Below are 17048 nucleotides of genomic sequence, written 5' to 3' on the forward strand. Positions count from 1 at the left end.
ATATATATAAAGACCTATAAATATTAAGCAATATAAAGCACTATAAATACAGGACTTGGAATGAAATAACAGCACGGATAGAAAAAAAACCATATGAAAACCTGTGTATGGCTTGAGCAATACTGAGTTTTGCGTCTCTAGCATTCTGGTAGGAGGTGCTTGCAGATTAAACTAAGCCGCTCTGATGGAGACAATCAACCTTCTAAATCTCTAATATGAGCTATTTGGATTTTTATCTCCAGCCTTCATTCAAGAGCTAATGTGTAACAAATACATTGCACAGAGGAGAAATATTTAAGCAAAATCTAGAGACTGTAATTTTTCTGTCTTCTTATAATAAAAATAACAGGTGTGAAGCGAAACATCAAGTAAAACTATTGAGACTAAAATTTGCTGCAAGTAATGGATGACAAGTAATTTTTTTCACCGTCCAAATTAAGTGTTCTTTTCTCTTAAAAAAAGCAAAAAACAAAAAGTATAAAACAATGTGCCAAACAACCCCAAAATGTCCCATAAAGCCACAAAACTGTGAAAGTCCTTGTCTTCTTGAACTTTTCCAAAGTCAAAATTTAATTCCAGAAAATTGATTATAAAGTTATTAAACTTATAAAGTCTTAAGTAATTATTTGTATGTGTGAGCTGTTATTACTTGAGCTCTTCTAACTACTTGTCAGAAGAAACAGCTATTTTGGGCACTTCTTGTATCTGTTTAGATTTCTACCAGTATGTTAAGTTAACTAACAATGAGACATAATGTATGATGCAAATATCTACTAAGCTGACAGATGGAAAAAATAGTTTGAAGTTCTTAAATTAACTAGCCTCTTTTCAACATCAATATCACAAAGGAAGCATTATTCTACAAGAGAATATATTTTCTGTAATTTACAATAACTGAGTAATGATGTGTTAGGGATGCAATTAGATCTAATTTGCTTATGTAAGTGAGCTGAATAGAAAAGATCAATATTCAATCTACACCTAGTGTGAAAAACAATTAGTTTAATTGACAAAAAGCCTTCTGCTTCAGCTAATTACATAAAAATGACCTAATACTCATGCAAATTAGGATTATTAATAGTACATGAGTATTTTAATTGCATAAATCTTTTTTACCTGTTAACTGGTATTCTCCCTGTAAACTTAGGGATTTAATTTTCAGGGAAATTTCACTTTGCCTTGTTCTTTAAGAGTTCCATACTGCTTTTAAATTGCAAACTAAGCCGTTTCTCTCAAGGTCTCAATCTAAATGGAGATGCTGTGGAAACAACAGAACATCCAGTCTTACTGTTCTGACTGTCCAACTAATTATCATTTAAAAAATCAAAGAGAACAATCAAATCTGATGTCCTACAGCTGCTTGGTGTGGGCAATAGGGATAAAGACATAGAGGTTAGATGCCACGCAGGTAACTTCTTGCTACTGACCTGGCAGACAGTGATGGGCGTGAGGACAGGACATCTGAGATTCCGAGAGTGCAATGAGGTTTCTGTTCTGAAGCCTCTTTGAAGGAAACCCTTGGCTCTCTCTTTAGTCAGTTGAGGGGAAACATCTTCATTTACAGTTTTTATTTATAATTAGACTGTGCTGTACTCCCCATAACGTGGTTGAAAGTAGAGACTGCAGCTTTAAATTATTTCCTAATTTAAAGATAACCACCGCACAAGACCTGGCTGAACTACGTCTTCGTAACACATAGCTACAATCCTGCACCTCCTCCGTGACAAGAGGATAAGTATCAAGGCAACGTCTTCTTAAAACTTTTTGGGGTTATCAAATCAGTAGGGAACAGCTCTCCCAGCCCAGCTCTTCCTTCACACGAGGGGTTGTATGTGAAATACAGAAACAGCACTCCTCACCCAGAAAGCCTGCTTGAGCAGTGGCTACCAGGCTGTTGAAACTCGCCCACATCCTTTTGAAAGCGTGGTGCTGCCATGGAAAAGACCAAGCTGTCGTGGCAGAGGGTGCCTCACCAAGCCCTCCTCTTAGCTCAGCCACTTGGCAGTTTTCTAGTGTAGAGAAAGAGCCCTCATGTCTTCTGGCAATATAGAGCAGAGCTGTGGAGTCTCCAGTGGTTACCCTCTGGAGCCAGCTGAGGCCCCCCATCATCAGCTTAGAAACCAACTGGTCGTAGCAAAAACTTCCAGTGTCATGAGTGAAGGTCAGGGTAAACCTCAGAGGCACATGTGACTGGCTTGTTCCATCCATTTTCCTTCTTCGATCTTCGTGTGGACAAGAGGGAACCAGCGACTACCACGCTAAAGGCAGAGTGAAGCGAAGGCAGTTGGGCTTTGGGGAACGCTGCCATTGCTATTAGGTGAAAGCTGTTGTTACTCACTCACGCTGTTCTCCCTTGTGTTTTTAGTGCTTACAGCACAGTTTAGATTAGGAAACGCTTGCAATTCTGAGGGGCAGGATAAGTGATGATTTAACCTTTTATAGGAGCCATTCATCAGTCCAGCAAGAATTGGAAAAATTAGTGCTGCTCTAAGCCCTTCGTAATCCCCATGAAATGTCACTGTTGTGAGCAATAAGGTGTGAAGTTTTGGGAGGGATGGGTGGGAAGAAAGGGGATTGATTAAATCTATATATAGAAATAGTGCTCTCGGTGACCCTTGAAGCTGAGACTTTCCCTGGGATGTGAAGGGGATTGGATTAAGTCCCAGTCTCTGACTCTCACTTGGCCTTCTAGTTCCATGGACACATTCTATACATTTCAGTAAATGATGCAAGGACAGGACAATACAATCATTCATTGGTCTATAATATGCTACATCACAGAGAGTTCAGGTCTCAAAGTCTCCCAATCTCACAATCCAAAAGTGTACTTTTTATTTTTTTATTTTTTTTTTTTACCCGTATGAATGCAATTTTTAATAGATTTTTACCCTGCCGAGAACAAAATCCTCTGCAGAACAGTTGGTATTTTCTGGCTTTCAGCACTGTATAGTAATGTAAATGTCAGGACAGCATAAGGTAATAATTATGAAATCATATTTTGCTGCTTAAAAGAACCAAAAGGTTTCTAAAAAGTAAATAAAACTTGTCTTTTACATTGTAAGCTCTCTCAACCAGTGGCTCTACTTTTGTATGTTTGTGGACAGGATTTAGTGCTGTCTGAATGCAAATGTTATTTATTATTGTAATAATACAAGCTGTTTCCTAGTTCTCCTCTAAAAGCCTATAGTGTTCACCACCTACAGCATTTCAGGTACCTAGCAGGACAAAAGAAGAAACTCTGGATTTAATGACTGGCTCATCTGCATATGAATATGCTAGATTAGTTAGGTCACTCTCGATTTCAGAAGATAGGCTAAGCCAGATAGTTAACTATGCCTCTATCTTGCAGTTGAGTGAATGATGGTTGCAAGCTTTCAGTCTTTTATTAAAGGCCAGCAGCAGCACACATAGTTTAATATCTCAAAAAAAAATAATTCTTTTCCAATAGAGTGAAGTTTGTCTGCCTTACTAGACCAGGAAATACAAGTAGAAATGTTAGATGAAATGCATGAAGTCACAGAAATCAGGCAAATTTGGTTTTGGGTCCTAGTTCTCATAGTCTATCTATAGAGTACACTGACTTTACATCATTCTCTCTGCCCTAAGAGTGAGCGAACCTTTGAAACTAGAGCTGCCTCCGCAAGTTGCAGAGTCTGTGCTGGGGTAGAAACCAGCATCGCCCTTCACTGACATTTTTGTGCTCGTGGGTAGGTGGAAATATCTTATGTTCCTCCTTCTTCCTCTTTGTCATCTTAAAAATGTATTACTTAACGCAATCTCGCTCCTCTGCATAATACATCATTAGTATGCAGTGGAGATTTTGAGCATATTCCCACAAATTATATGAAGGCATTAAGCATGAATCTTCACAATGCCCAAATGCATTTTACAACAGCTCCGGTGACACTGTGAGCTGTGTTATGTTTTTGTTCTGAAGGGGTGTTCCTCAGAGAGGAGATGGAAAGTTATGGGCTGTCAGAGAGTCTTGATGTGTTTCTAGCCATAAGTTTCACACTTGGAAAAACAGAGCAAGGTGTTTCCAGGGAATGCTGTGACCTTGGGCTGGGGTAGGGGTGTGCGTGCATACCAAGAAGGACTAGCATGATGGCAAGACCTTCAGGTTCTGTAGATTAGTTACGAGCAGGAGATGACGAAAATAACGCTGGAGAGGTATCTTGCCGATTTTCTACCTTCTACACCAGTTGCTTAATGTATTAACTCCTGCTCAGCAAGCTGCGGTACTGTTTCGAGTGCACTGTTTAATTCCTCCTCCTGTTAATAGTAAATAATTTCCCTATACCTGCCATTCTCACAAATATTTACATGCTTCAAAATAAATTTGAGTGATTCCTGTGTCAGCCTCATGTGGAGTTATGACCTAATGTACCACTAGACTGGGCTTTCTCCAGGGAGATTGCAATTAATCTAATGAGTCTAGAGTTGCTCAGCTTCTTTGCAGGCTCCAGATTCTGAAAACTCACAGCGTCTCTTTTCACTGGGCTTGTAAAGGCCTTTGCTTCAACTTGAGTTGAAGCCGTGCAGCATTTTGTGGGTTAAAGCCAATGCTCTGGATTACTTAAAGCTAAACACATGGGCAACTGATGGGGGAAGAGGTAGGTATCATGCCTTTCCAAAGTTGTCTAATAGAAATTGGAACGTGCATGCCAATAACATTTACTCTGCAATCATTACTAACTCCTCTTTATTTTGATTCTTCACTATGTGCATTTCCAAAACGTTTTTAACAGCCTTACTCATGGACGCCTGTGTCCCTGGAAGCTAACTGTATTGTACTGGTGGAAAACCATGAGAAACTCTCGGGTATGTTTTGAAATTTTACCTCACGCTGTCTATGCCTGTGTTGAATCAGGTGAGGAATGGGCAGTGGTGGATTGCAACTGGTATTTCCATATGACTGGAGGAGCTGTGCCTTGACTAAGAACCGCTGTTGATTATCATTAAAACCACTATAAAGCCCTTCACAAGTACTGCATCTGATGGCTTGTCTAAATTCTGAGCCAAGGGATACCGTAATTACCTCCCGAGCACTAAATAAATTCCCTCAGCTCTTTCAAAAGTCAAGTATCCGTGTGTGTCGTACTGGGAGATGGCTTCTGAAGCATGACAGTTAGATTCAAGGTTAGGGATGAACCTCTGCAAACACACTGGACAATGAAGTCTGGTCATTCGAAGCTAATGTAGCAGAGAGGAGCTAAAATCCGTCATAACAGCAGCTGCACGTCGCATAGGACTTCACTAGCCCTGAGGTGAGCTGAGTGTCACATAAAGCAAAGCGTGGCATTAAAGGGAACTGCAGAGTATCAAATAGTATCATGTACTGCACAATAAACCAACAAACAATGTTGAGTTGCCTTCAGTTTGTGCCACTTTGATTAAACCCCATCATCTTTTATTATGACTCCCTCAACTTCTGTTTCTTTTTTTTTTTAATTCTAAATACAGCTTTCGTGCTTTATACCTATATGTGCACTTTCAAGTTGTGCAAAACTATGACATAACTGGAGGAGCCTTTAATCCTGTGTTTTGAACCTTCTGAATTGATGATGTACACCAGAACACTTTAAAATGTAAAGCAGCCTGGATTCAAAGGCATTAACAATATCTGCAGTCATTGAGCTGAAAATGTTAACAGTACATTTTTGGCCAAGGATGGAATAAATATCTTCCAAACAAGGTTAAAGGTTTTCTGAATGAAAGCGTGTCGGGGGAGAGAGTTTGTGTGTATGGAGAGGGTTGGCCTTTAAATTACTTTTACAGCTTGGAAATAGTAAAGCAAATTTAATGCTGCTTTTGGATTGGGAGCTGTTGCTTACATCTTATGTCTGCAAATAAGAACAGATGCGTTGTTAATTGTAATGTTTTTGATAAGGGTTTTCCCAAACATAATCTATGTCTTTGGGTACGTTGGTCTCGAGAAAACACAGCATTTTTCTGTCAGATCAAGAATTGTCAGATATGTGTACTTCTTTCCACACCACTGAAATGGAAAATGTAGTTTTCGTGTTCATTTATAAAGAAAACTAAATTGTTTAGAAGATACAGTAATCACTTTAAAAAATCCCAACAAAACCAAAGAACAAAAAAAACCCCCATATGTGGGGCAGGTCAGAGTAAACCTCAATTATCCTTACTCATTAAAAAAGATGTTTAATCAATGAAGAGTGTAAATATCTGAACAGTAAGTTCTGTCTGAGTTCAAATTATTTGTCAAATACAGTGTAAATGCTTTAAAAAAAACCAACACAAGTAAATGTTTAGGAAAACACTAATGATTAACAGTAAAATCAGAACACTTTTACTTTTGCAGTAACCATTCTTGAGTCAAAGCACAAATTTGTTCATCTGAAATGCACATCCTATAAGAACAACAAAAAATAAATCTCTTGCTTTCTGATCCATTTCGATCATTTACTGCTCAATCAGTTTTCGATGAAAATGTGTGCTTTCCTGCTCATTATATATTTGATAGCGGCATGTTATTTTGCTTGACCACTTAAATCGTTTTCTAAATTCAGCCCAGTAAATGCGAAGAAAGGGGCTAAGCAAGCGAAGATTCATCACAGCACAAGTCTCCTGACTTGGAGGAGTTTCAGTGGCCTTTAGATCAGTCAGTGGCCTTTAGATCAGTCCCTTATCCTCATGACTCACTTAAATTTCATGGTCCTGCTGATGAGGTGCTTAAGAGCCACATCTGCAAAAGTGCTCACCTAACAATTTTTTTTTTTATTTTGATATTTGGGAATTAATGATCTCTCTTTATCCTAAGAATTAGCAATATCTGAAAAAAAAAGGAGAGTTTTATGTGCAAGCTTTAGCAGGTGAATGCAGGAGTCTGTAATGGCCAGTAAGAAAAAATCAGAAGTTGGCCACAGCAAGTCTGAGGAAGCCACCTGGTGAACAGGCACCGTGAAGTTCAATAAATATTCTTTAAAGGATGATTGAAATGGTATTAACTATGCATCAGAGAGGTTTTTTTTTCTGGACCAAAAGAGATTAGTAGTGAAGAGCCATTAGGCACTCAGGAGAGAAATGTTTGAGAGATTCTTTTCAAAGAAATCTTGTTCTGAGCCAGGGGGAACGTACCACAGAGAGGGACCTAGCGGTTCCAGCTGTGTCCATCGCATGTTTCACCTCCAAGGAAGGTTTTATGAGTGTACGTTGTCCCCTACTTCTGCTTCTAAGTGGTGGTTTACAGGATTGGAGAGGATGACGGGAAAAGAAAGTAATGATAATTCCAGTTTTTAAGGTATTTTCAAGAATTGATGGGGAAGGCTATTCCAATGTGGGTTTGGTTTTGGTTTAGGGGTTTTTTTGTTCTGTTATATTAAAAGAGATCAGATTAACATAGCCCGGTATCGATATAGACCTATATGTTATATTGAACAGTCTCCTCATCTTTAAAGAGCAGCTAGTCCTAATTTATAGTGTCCTGTTTTTTGAGCAAATCGATAAATAAGCAAAGTTTTTAATTTTGGTCAAATTCTCAGTAAGAATAAAGTATGTGTTGGGGGTTTCCAAGGTGCTGTGTACTTGGATTTCTTGACCTAGCTCCTGAGGTCAGATCTGGCCGTTTGGGACTTTATGGAAACTTTTGAGAATAGCTGTTAATACGTTATTAGATATTAAGAATACTTCAAAACTTCCTTGTTAATTTTCAAAATTTGCCTTGGAAGAGTCAAGGTTTAAGGTGGAAAATAGAAACTGGAGGACAAGGTTTCTGTGAGCAGACCATCTTAATGAGGACATCCCAATACCCAGTAGAGAATGATTCAAATGTTACATTCTTGTTTGCCGAGCTCCTTAAGGCTTTTCGAAATGCTCTTCTCTCTTTCTTTCCTTCACTCCTCTTTCCAGAAACGCTTGTACTGAATTTAACTTTTGCTGACTGCAACAAGCTTTCATTTATGTGTGTAAGCACGCAGGTCATACAGGCTTTTCCACATTGTAGCATGTGGGAAAGGCAGTTGTTAACAAGAATTGTCAATGTGAGAAGAGAGAACGTCACTGTGAGCAAATTCCAGAGGCACACTGATTAGAAAGGACTTGGGTCCCTTATGTGTATCTGCAGGCTGGTAAATGGCGAATACAAGCTTGTAAACTTGCTGCACAGGTTATTCTTTTACAGTCAGGCTTTTTATTGTAGATAAATTGGACATCTTTCCATGTGACGTGCAGATTTATGCTGTTCCGTCACCATGTTTGCCTTTGTGCACGTTCAGACCGGTAATGGGCCCTTAATCTGAGGAGATGGTATTAGGCTTTTTATGCTTGGGGTAAGTTAGAAGCAACTTGAGAGCACTTGATCTAATCTCTGCTTGAGACTACATCACTACTGCTCATGGGAATGCACCTGGGTTAGAGCTGTGGTGCATAAAGTGTTGGGAGCATTCCGATAAATGCAATGCCGAAAATATATGGAAGATTCACGTTTGTTTGATGCCAAGTAGTTCAGCTCAAAACCAAAAAAACCCAGCTTCTAATTTTCACTGCCTGTCTATTGTGTTTGTCTCTGATTTAGTGGAAAATTTGGAAGAGTATACGTAGACTGTAAATCTACATCTGCGAAGAGACAGAAGCATTTGTTAACTTTCACTTGTAGCTACATTCTGGCACCATCCACGGGGTCCATTGAAATTATGAATATTGGTACTGTATGGTGATGGTGTTTGAATATGCTTTCTGCTGGCAAATATATTTGTAACATCCCACACAAACTGAGTTATCTTAGGAGGAGAGTCCTGCATTCACTATTTCACTATAATTCTACAGGGGTAATCAGTGGCTTTATGGTGTTTTTTTAATCAGTGGTATGTACCCATAGGAAGAGATGTTTAAGGTTTTCTTCAGAAAAAATTTAAACATAATTTGAAGAAAACTGTTGGAACTTTTTGCATTGCTTTTCATAATATAAAGGAAACATTTCTTAACACTTTTAAAACTTAAAAAAATAAATTATTTTAGGGATGTCTTTGCACTTACTACTAAAGATTCACATTTCAGATTTTCCTCTGGATGTTTCTTCTTCATGGTAATTTACATGTGTGGTTTGGTTTTTTGAAAACAAACAAAAAAAAAACCACACCAAACTATTTTTCTCTTCAATTAGTTTTACATGCAAATCACTCAAGTTCAGTGGCAATATCCATCATAAGACTGGAAGATTTTGGCAGCAGTCACCAAATAAAAAGCTCAATTTTGTTATAAATGGATACTTTTTCATTGTGTATAGTTACCAGGATTTCACACTTCTAGGAAAATAGATCTGTTCTTTTGAAATCTACTGGTTGATGGGCCGTGGGAATATATGATTACAATTCCCTCTATCTAGAGAGAACTCTGCTCACCCGTCACAGTGTATTTCCAGAGGATTTATGGCTTTCCTTAATTTTTATTACTGAACTGATTTGCATGAGAACAGGGTCTTTGTTCTGTAGGGATTCATTAGATCCAGATGTTTGTTTTCTACATGAAGCCATAATCTCATTTGTGGCACTGCATTTGTTTGTGGCACAATGGTGATGATGACAAAGAAAGGATTATGACTTCTGCAAGGGATAAGCACCTGCAACTGATAGATCCCAATAAAACAAAGACCTTGTTTCCATGCAAATTTATTCCACAAAGTGAAATTTTGTAAAGGGGCTGATGAAAAGGAAGTACTTATGTAGAGAGAGAGGAAAAAAAAAAAGCTATGCTTTGCCTGGAAAAAGTCTACTTTGCTTCTTGGTACGTCCTTGCCCATTGTAAAGGAAGCCCCTCCATCTCCTCACCACCCACTTGGCCTCTCCAGAATTCCTGGTTCTAACTTGTTCCTGCATTGGGTAGTTTGTCTTTGAAGGTGCAGGCCATACTAGCATCGTATTGCCTTGACCTTTGTTCAGGCTCTTTTCCACTTTCTAGCTCAGGCCTTCCAGAGTTAATCCGGGTCTGGGCAGGTTTTATGATTAAGTCCCATTTCCACTATTCTAAATCTTAGTTTTATTTGGCCAAGACCACTAATTCAGAATAATTGTTGTGCAAAGTATCCAACTAGCAATGAAATTAATTAGTCTTGGAATGGTTAAGGCTTCAAGAGACTTTCCCTGCTTATTTGTCTCAAGGGGTTTACAAGCAAAACCTTTCATTGCTCTTCCAGACTTCTCCCTGGGTAACTGAGATCTCTAGGAACAGTGCACCATAATCAAGGGAATGACTTCTCTGCCATTCTAGTTGTTTACTCTTGCTAGGTATTACCTAGTTTAGCTAGGAAGAACATCACTCTTTTTTTCCCAGCAAAACAAACAAAAAACACCCTCCTCTTGAATCTTAGGAAGTGGATATTTGGCATAGACGTTAACGTGCAAAAATTTCTAATGTGTGCTAAGGCAAAGAATTGGAAAACAAATGGCAGTGTGGGTTTCTTCATAAAGTTTCAGTAAACCAGCCTTCTCCGGTCATCCTTGTGTTTGCAGTCGACAGTCTTGCTTTGGAAACTAAAACTGTACCAAACGCACTGAATTTACTCCTTCTGTCACCTCCATCATCTTGTCCTGGCCACCATCTCTTTCCAGAGAAGGTGTTGATGCAGCTCAGTGTTTTATCCAAGACTTTTACAGCTTCATTTTAAAGTAATTTTTCACTTTTATTCTTTTCTACTCTTTCTTTGTATAACTAAACAGCTGATCTGTCCAACTGCATGTCTGTAGGCACCAGTTTTGAATCTGGTCTCTTCCTCCTGGCTTTGATTGCAGTAAACTCCTAGATTTTTTTTATTATTATTCTTTTCCAAAGTAGTTTCTCTTGTCTGCCATGCAACAGTATTTAATTTTCATCATCTATGTGATCCTGTATAATAGAAATGTGTTTGCTCATGGATTTCTTTCAGAGGTTTTTTTGTGAGACATAGTATTTTAGTAAAAAATAGGACTGTGGATTCTTGAGTGATTCAAAACTCTATACATTATATATTTTTGTTGGTGTTTTCAATGCAAGATCCCAGAAATAGTATAAAATACATGTTTATGCATCTTAAATTAAGTTTTAGCCCCTAAATATGTTTGCAGTAGCTGTTAGTCTGGACCCAAGCCCATGTTCTGAGACCAGGCTAAAAACTTACAAAGGCAGCTTGGTTTAATACCATTATACAGAAGATAAGTCTTGGGCTGCATGGTATAATCTGTAATACTGGATAATTCATCTTTATTAGGTTTAATGATATCAAATATTCTGATTGTTTTAACAAGTTTGGTCAAGTGTCAAATCTAGTTAGCATCATTTATCAATAAAATTTAAATTTTTTGCCTCCAGCTTTGGCCTGGCAACTTTGTGTGTGCGTGTCTGTGTCTAATATAGAGAGATTCATTGTTAGCTGTAGAAGAACAGAGATTAAGGCTTTAAAATATAAAATAAGAAATCACACTCTACAGAATGCTTGAGGGAATGTTAGAAACAAGGAGTATTTGTCACTTCCAAGCTAAAGCAAAGTAGTTATAAATACATTGTTCACATTAGCATCACACTTCCTCTTGGGTTGACTGTGCATAAAGGCTTTCAAATAATTGAAATGAAGAAACTAAGTTGCCAAGCACAGTTGAAGTGTTGATCATAGTTAGAAAAGTGATGTTTAAGGACTCAGTTTTGCTGATTGTCACTGCTGGAATAGGAGGAATGTCCTACTGAAGGAGTGGTCTGATAGATTGTATGTTATAAGCAAGGTCAATAATGACGTGAATGAAAATGTCATCTTACCTGCATATTTTTATAAGCATAACAGCCTAGGAGGAGATTTTTTTTTTTTTACTTGGCCACTTAAGTGCTTCATAAAAATTTGGAATAATCAGGGCAAAAAAAAGCAGGTGGTATGAGTGGAATTTAATGTGTGAAGGCAAGTAGAGCTGGAAAAGCGGGTAGTTCCAGAGAGCCTGGTCAGCGACTTGCTGGCTGTGACTCTCATGTTTGTACTTTATTGCTTCCCACCCAAAAAGAACTTCTGGGTTTAGCCAGAATAGCTTTTGCCTTTTTGCTTTGGGAGAAGATGAGATTGTGATGTGTGCTGATCGTGACAACTCTGAAAGACTTTAAAGCCTATAGCACGTGTCCTAAAATGCAGATCTCTTAGAGGGAGCAAAATGCAAATCTGATGGAGTAAAACCTGTCTTCCCCAACCAGTGCTTGTACTGCCGACTGCTCAACGTGGACAAGAACAGTGTAGACAATGCCTGCAGAGATCGTGTTACATGATATTGTACTGGGAAATGAGATTTAGGAAGCGATTATGTGGACATTCAGCTGCTATGTCCTGTTCCTGACTGTTTTGTTACATCTGTCCTTAAGAAAAGTGAGCTGTTCTCTGAGAGAAAGGACAGAGGAGGTAGCCACAAGTGGGAACGGGGAGGTGGAGGGAGGAAGTGCTTGCCCCTCTATATCCAAACCACCACCACATCATACTCCTCCTATGCTATCGTCCCTGACAAAGTTCATAACATGCCTTAAAGTGCTGAACTGACTAATAAATAGATCTGTCAAGGGAGCTAAAATACCACCCATGATGCAGAACTGTGGAAAACGGAGGAGTGTGGTTTAAGAAAGATGTAGGGGTCGTCTGAAACTCAGTTTCTGTAGCAGCGTAGCTGCTGCTCTGGGCTGCATGTGCCCTACTTGAAACTACAGCCTCCATTTGGCTCTTGTACGTAACCAACCAATTTCAGGGCATCCTCAGCCTTCCACAGCCTACAACACAAAAGTAAGTCTGACTTTTTTAATCCTGAATAAGGTCCAAAATGACTAACATTTATTATGTAGCCACTTAATGGCTAGTGGCTATCGAGTCAAAGGAGATTTATATCTCCTTAGAGCAGCTTAATGTGTACTTATGATCCTCCAGGGTCCCTTGTCCGGCTGAATGGCCAAAATGAACATGTTCAGTACTTTCTTACTGCAAAACTACAGACCCAATGGCTACTTGCACATTTTTATCTGATATATCTTGTCAAGGATAATTCCAGACTAAGCCGTAACAGCAAATCTCATGCAGGGTCCTGCCTGCAAGAAACTCTGCTTTCAGAGACTGTCCTGAACTGTCAGAACCAGTGGTTTTGCTGTGCAGAGGATTGTGTGACACTGGGCTAGCACTCGGATACAAAATGAAGCGTATCTCTGTCAAAAAGATTTGGCTTAGAGGGATTACTGAACAACACACTGGCTGTTCTCATTTAAAGTTAGGAAATGTTTAGCATCGTGCATTTGACCTTCAGGTGTCCTTGTGTGAAGCTCAGATTCAGAGGCACGGGAAGAATAATATCGATGTTGAGTGTAGAGTTCATGTAACTGTTCTTATTTTATGCCAAGTATTGCTGTATTCTTGAATATAAGCACTGACAGTCCTACTGAGGTAACAGCTAAGGATCACAGCTCCATAGCATGGCAAATAATGCAGTTAAGATGAGCATACTTAAAGAAATCAGCTGTAGACAACGTTTTCTTAAAGGTATACCCTGAAAGTCCCCAGCATTTGCTTACTTTTTATGCTGTTTACGATGAGGGAATAATCCTTATTAGCTATGAAAACATTCTCCAGCCAGTGCATCCAAATTTTTCAAGGGTAGCCGTTCTATCCTGGAAAAAAGATCCGGTAACAAGCCAGGAAAAAAAATCTAATAGTAAAATTTAATTTTGACAATAACAATTGACTGTTGTTCTGTCTATTGCTCAGAAGATGGGAGAGGAACCTGCTGTTCCCATGGGCAAGCAAATACATGAACACTTCATTCTTCCTGTTGCCTTTGGTTTGTGCTTTGGGAGTAGGAAAGGGTGAATCTAATTCCGCCAGGGTCTACGTAGAGGTGTTGTGTGTCATGCGAAACGATTTTTAAATTGTTCCCTTGCCCTGATTCACCTGTCTCAGCAGATGAGGTGATTGCCCTTGCATTCAGATTGTTATCCTGAAATGCTTATCTGGTCTTTGCATGCACTCCGGCATGAAGTTGCCTAGTAAAATGTCTTGAAAGGCTTGCAGAAGTAATCTGTTAAATCAGATCTTGTCTGTAGTCAAGTTTCTTCTTGTAGGGCAATTTGAATCCCAGGCCTTTTTAATTAGCGCAATCTAATCAGCAGTACCCCGAGAGCTTCCTGGCTCCCTTTGATTCAGTCCTCCGTTGTCCTGCAAAAGTGCCTTGAATTTTGCAGCAGTTGGGGAGAGCTCTGGCAGTTTTACCTGAGACTTTGTTCTGGGAAGTAAACAGGCTCCCAAAAGCCTCCACTCCTGTGCCGTCTGTAGCAGAGCGATTTTGATGTGAAGTATATATGACGTGAAGCTGTATTAAAAAAGACAGTAGCTGTCCTGATTCCAAATGTAAGTAAATGTGTTGAGCCTCGGTGCTTGGAAAAAAAAAAATAGAATGTACTTTGTGCCCATAATCAGCATGTTTCCAGGAGCCTAGCAAATGTTTTATGGTGTTATTCGCAACTGTTGCACCATCAGGAGCAGTCCTGCATTTCAACTTAATTGAGCCACTGCTATGACATAGCCAAGCTTTTCAAGTGGTAAAATTGTAATTATAGAGAGTGCTTCTCTGGCACTTTCTATTGGATGACTGCTTTCAAAATATTAAGCCTCCCGAATACATCTGTGAGGATGATTTTCCTGGGGAAGCTTTAGATGCACAGTTCCTATGCCAAGCTCCTGGCTCCTTAGGAAAGCCTTGAAATGGTGCATTCTAATCCCATTTCCTTGTGTATCTACTCTAGGGGCACCTTCTTCCATCAAGGTAGGGATGTGTACCACGAGCTCAGAGATACGGTGGTACCCACGCTATTTCAAGCACAGGCTCTATGACTGTTCTGCAAGGTAAAGTGACAAACTTGCCATGTGTTCACTTTTGCTCTTCAGCAATAGGGTCTTGAGCTGCCAGTTACAGTGTGGCATTTCTCTGCATCTTAATGCTATTAATGCACTTGTAAACAAAGAGTCTGACAATTGAGAGAGAACAGGACCGAGCTGGCAGCAGTGTTGGAGCTGGAGTTACTTGTGGACTTGTAGCAGCTTCTAGGAAAGGTGGGCTTGACCAACGGTCACAATTTAAAGCTGTCAGAAGTTGAGTCTGGAGAATCTGCACCTCAGATGTAGGTTTCAGGGGAGAGTCAGAGTGACCTAAATGCCTGTTTGCATCAGATAATATAGAAAAAAAAATTAAAATAAAAGCTGTACCATACCTTTTTGCTGCACCCAGCCGAAAGAGCAGCATTTGGATAGCATGCAGGTTGGAAGAGTGTAGAGCAAAAATAAGGAAAACAGGGGAAAGGAGCAGCATGGGTAACAAGGGACCTCCTCCTTTTGTTTCATCTGTTCGTGTTGGAGAACAAAACCATTGTGCCAGTTCTGATTTCCTGGGGTGCTCTGGGAAGCCTGTGAAATGAAACTTGCTTTACCCGAGTTCCTCCGAGCACAGATACCATGAAGTCAGATATCCAAACCAGCTGCCTGCATCTTTCCTCCCATAGGAGAGGAACCATTCTCTTTTTTGTTTTAAAAAACCACCCCTGCTCTTGCTGGTTTGGTCTGGATTTTTATGTTGGGAGGTTGTGTTGCTTTGGTTCGTTTTCTCCTTTCCTCTCAGCTGCTGTGTGCTCTGATGTTCCGTTGCTCTGAAAAGCCCTGGGATATCACCTGACACGCACTACTCATGGTGTTTTATCAATGCAAATCATTGTTGGCTTTCCTCGCCTTTCATGCTAGACAGTCTGGCATTATAATTGCTTGGTTCTAATATTTCCTGTCCCAAGGCTATCAATTTGTTTTCAATTTCTCCACCTGTTGGGTTGGCTCAGGTATCCCACAGGGTTTTGTCCTAGGCATCCACTACTTAAGTTAATTTATTACGCTCCCAGCTCTGGAACATAGGCACCCTGAAGCATTTTTTACAAATAGGATTGTATTGCCGGGTTGTTTTTGTTTTCCAGAGATTTTGGCAGGAGTGTAGCTGAGTTTTCATCTTTATTTTCTCCATGTAAGCCTTGTTGTGAAGCTAGTTATTATTGCACTGCATAAATCTAAATTCTATGACCAGTTTTCTGGTCAATAGTGTGTTGTGTCTGTCCACTGCCAGAGTGCTTGCTGAGCAAAGGGACAGGATGGGGAAGAGCACCCGAAGGAAGATCTTTGCAGATGATTGTTTCCACATAATTCATCTGCTTTTCCTGTGGTTAACCTTGAAAATTACTTCATAAGATGATGGAAAGAGGCCAAGTCTTGCTTTCTGCAGCATGGATTCCAAAAGGCACAACTTAGCCCAGGGAGAGACACTGGAAAACAAGCTGGAGTAGCATGGCTAAAAAGAATAGGAGGAAAAACAGTCTTTCTTCTTAGCCAGAGCTCAAGGGCTGTTGCTACTGAAACAGGAATAGTAGCAAAAGTAGCACTGAATCACTTCTGTGCTAGACATTTGAAACTTTTGGGGAATGGACCTGTAAATTAGTGTCCTAAAGGCTGTGTAGTTGCTGGCTGGGAAATGCCTAACAACTAGAAATGTATAAAACATGGAAGCATGAAAGCCACACAAATTTTTTTTTTCTTTTATTTTTCCAACTGTTTTCTGTGTGCTGGCTAAGGCACGTTTACCCTGTGTAAGGTAAAGGTTGTAAGAGGTGTTTTGCATGAGAGTAGTTCTTCTGACAACATTTAGTGGGAGAGAGGCAGACGCAGTTGCTGTTGCCACTCGAACAATTTAATACATCCAGAACAGGGCCCCAAAACTTCCTTCTGAGCTCTGTGTAAGTACTGAATTGTTCAGAATATATGTCTAAGGAGAAAGGTTGCTCCTTATGTGCTTAATAACTGCGCATAAGTGTGAACTGAAGAGATGGTCCATGGATTATGCTTTTGAGCACCTCGTGAGTATAGATAAGCACAGCAGATAGATAAGCACCACGGGCAGGAGGATGGATCTAGCATACAGCATCCTTTTCTGGTCTCTTCAGGTAAGATTCATGTAAAAACAGGAAAATCTGTGTTTGTACCAAAAGCAGCTAGAAGAAAAATAAAGACACTCTTT

The sequence above is a fragment of the Apaloderma vittatum genome, unplaced genomic scaffold (assembly GCF_000703405.1).
Source record: "Apaloderma vittatum isolate BGI_N311 unplaced genomic scaffold, ASM70340v1 scaffold13778, whole genome shotgun sequence".
Lineage (NCBI taxonomy): Eukaryota > Metazoa > Chordata > Aves > Trogoniformes > Trogonidae > Apaloderma > Apaloderma vittatum.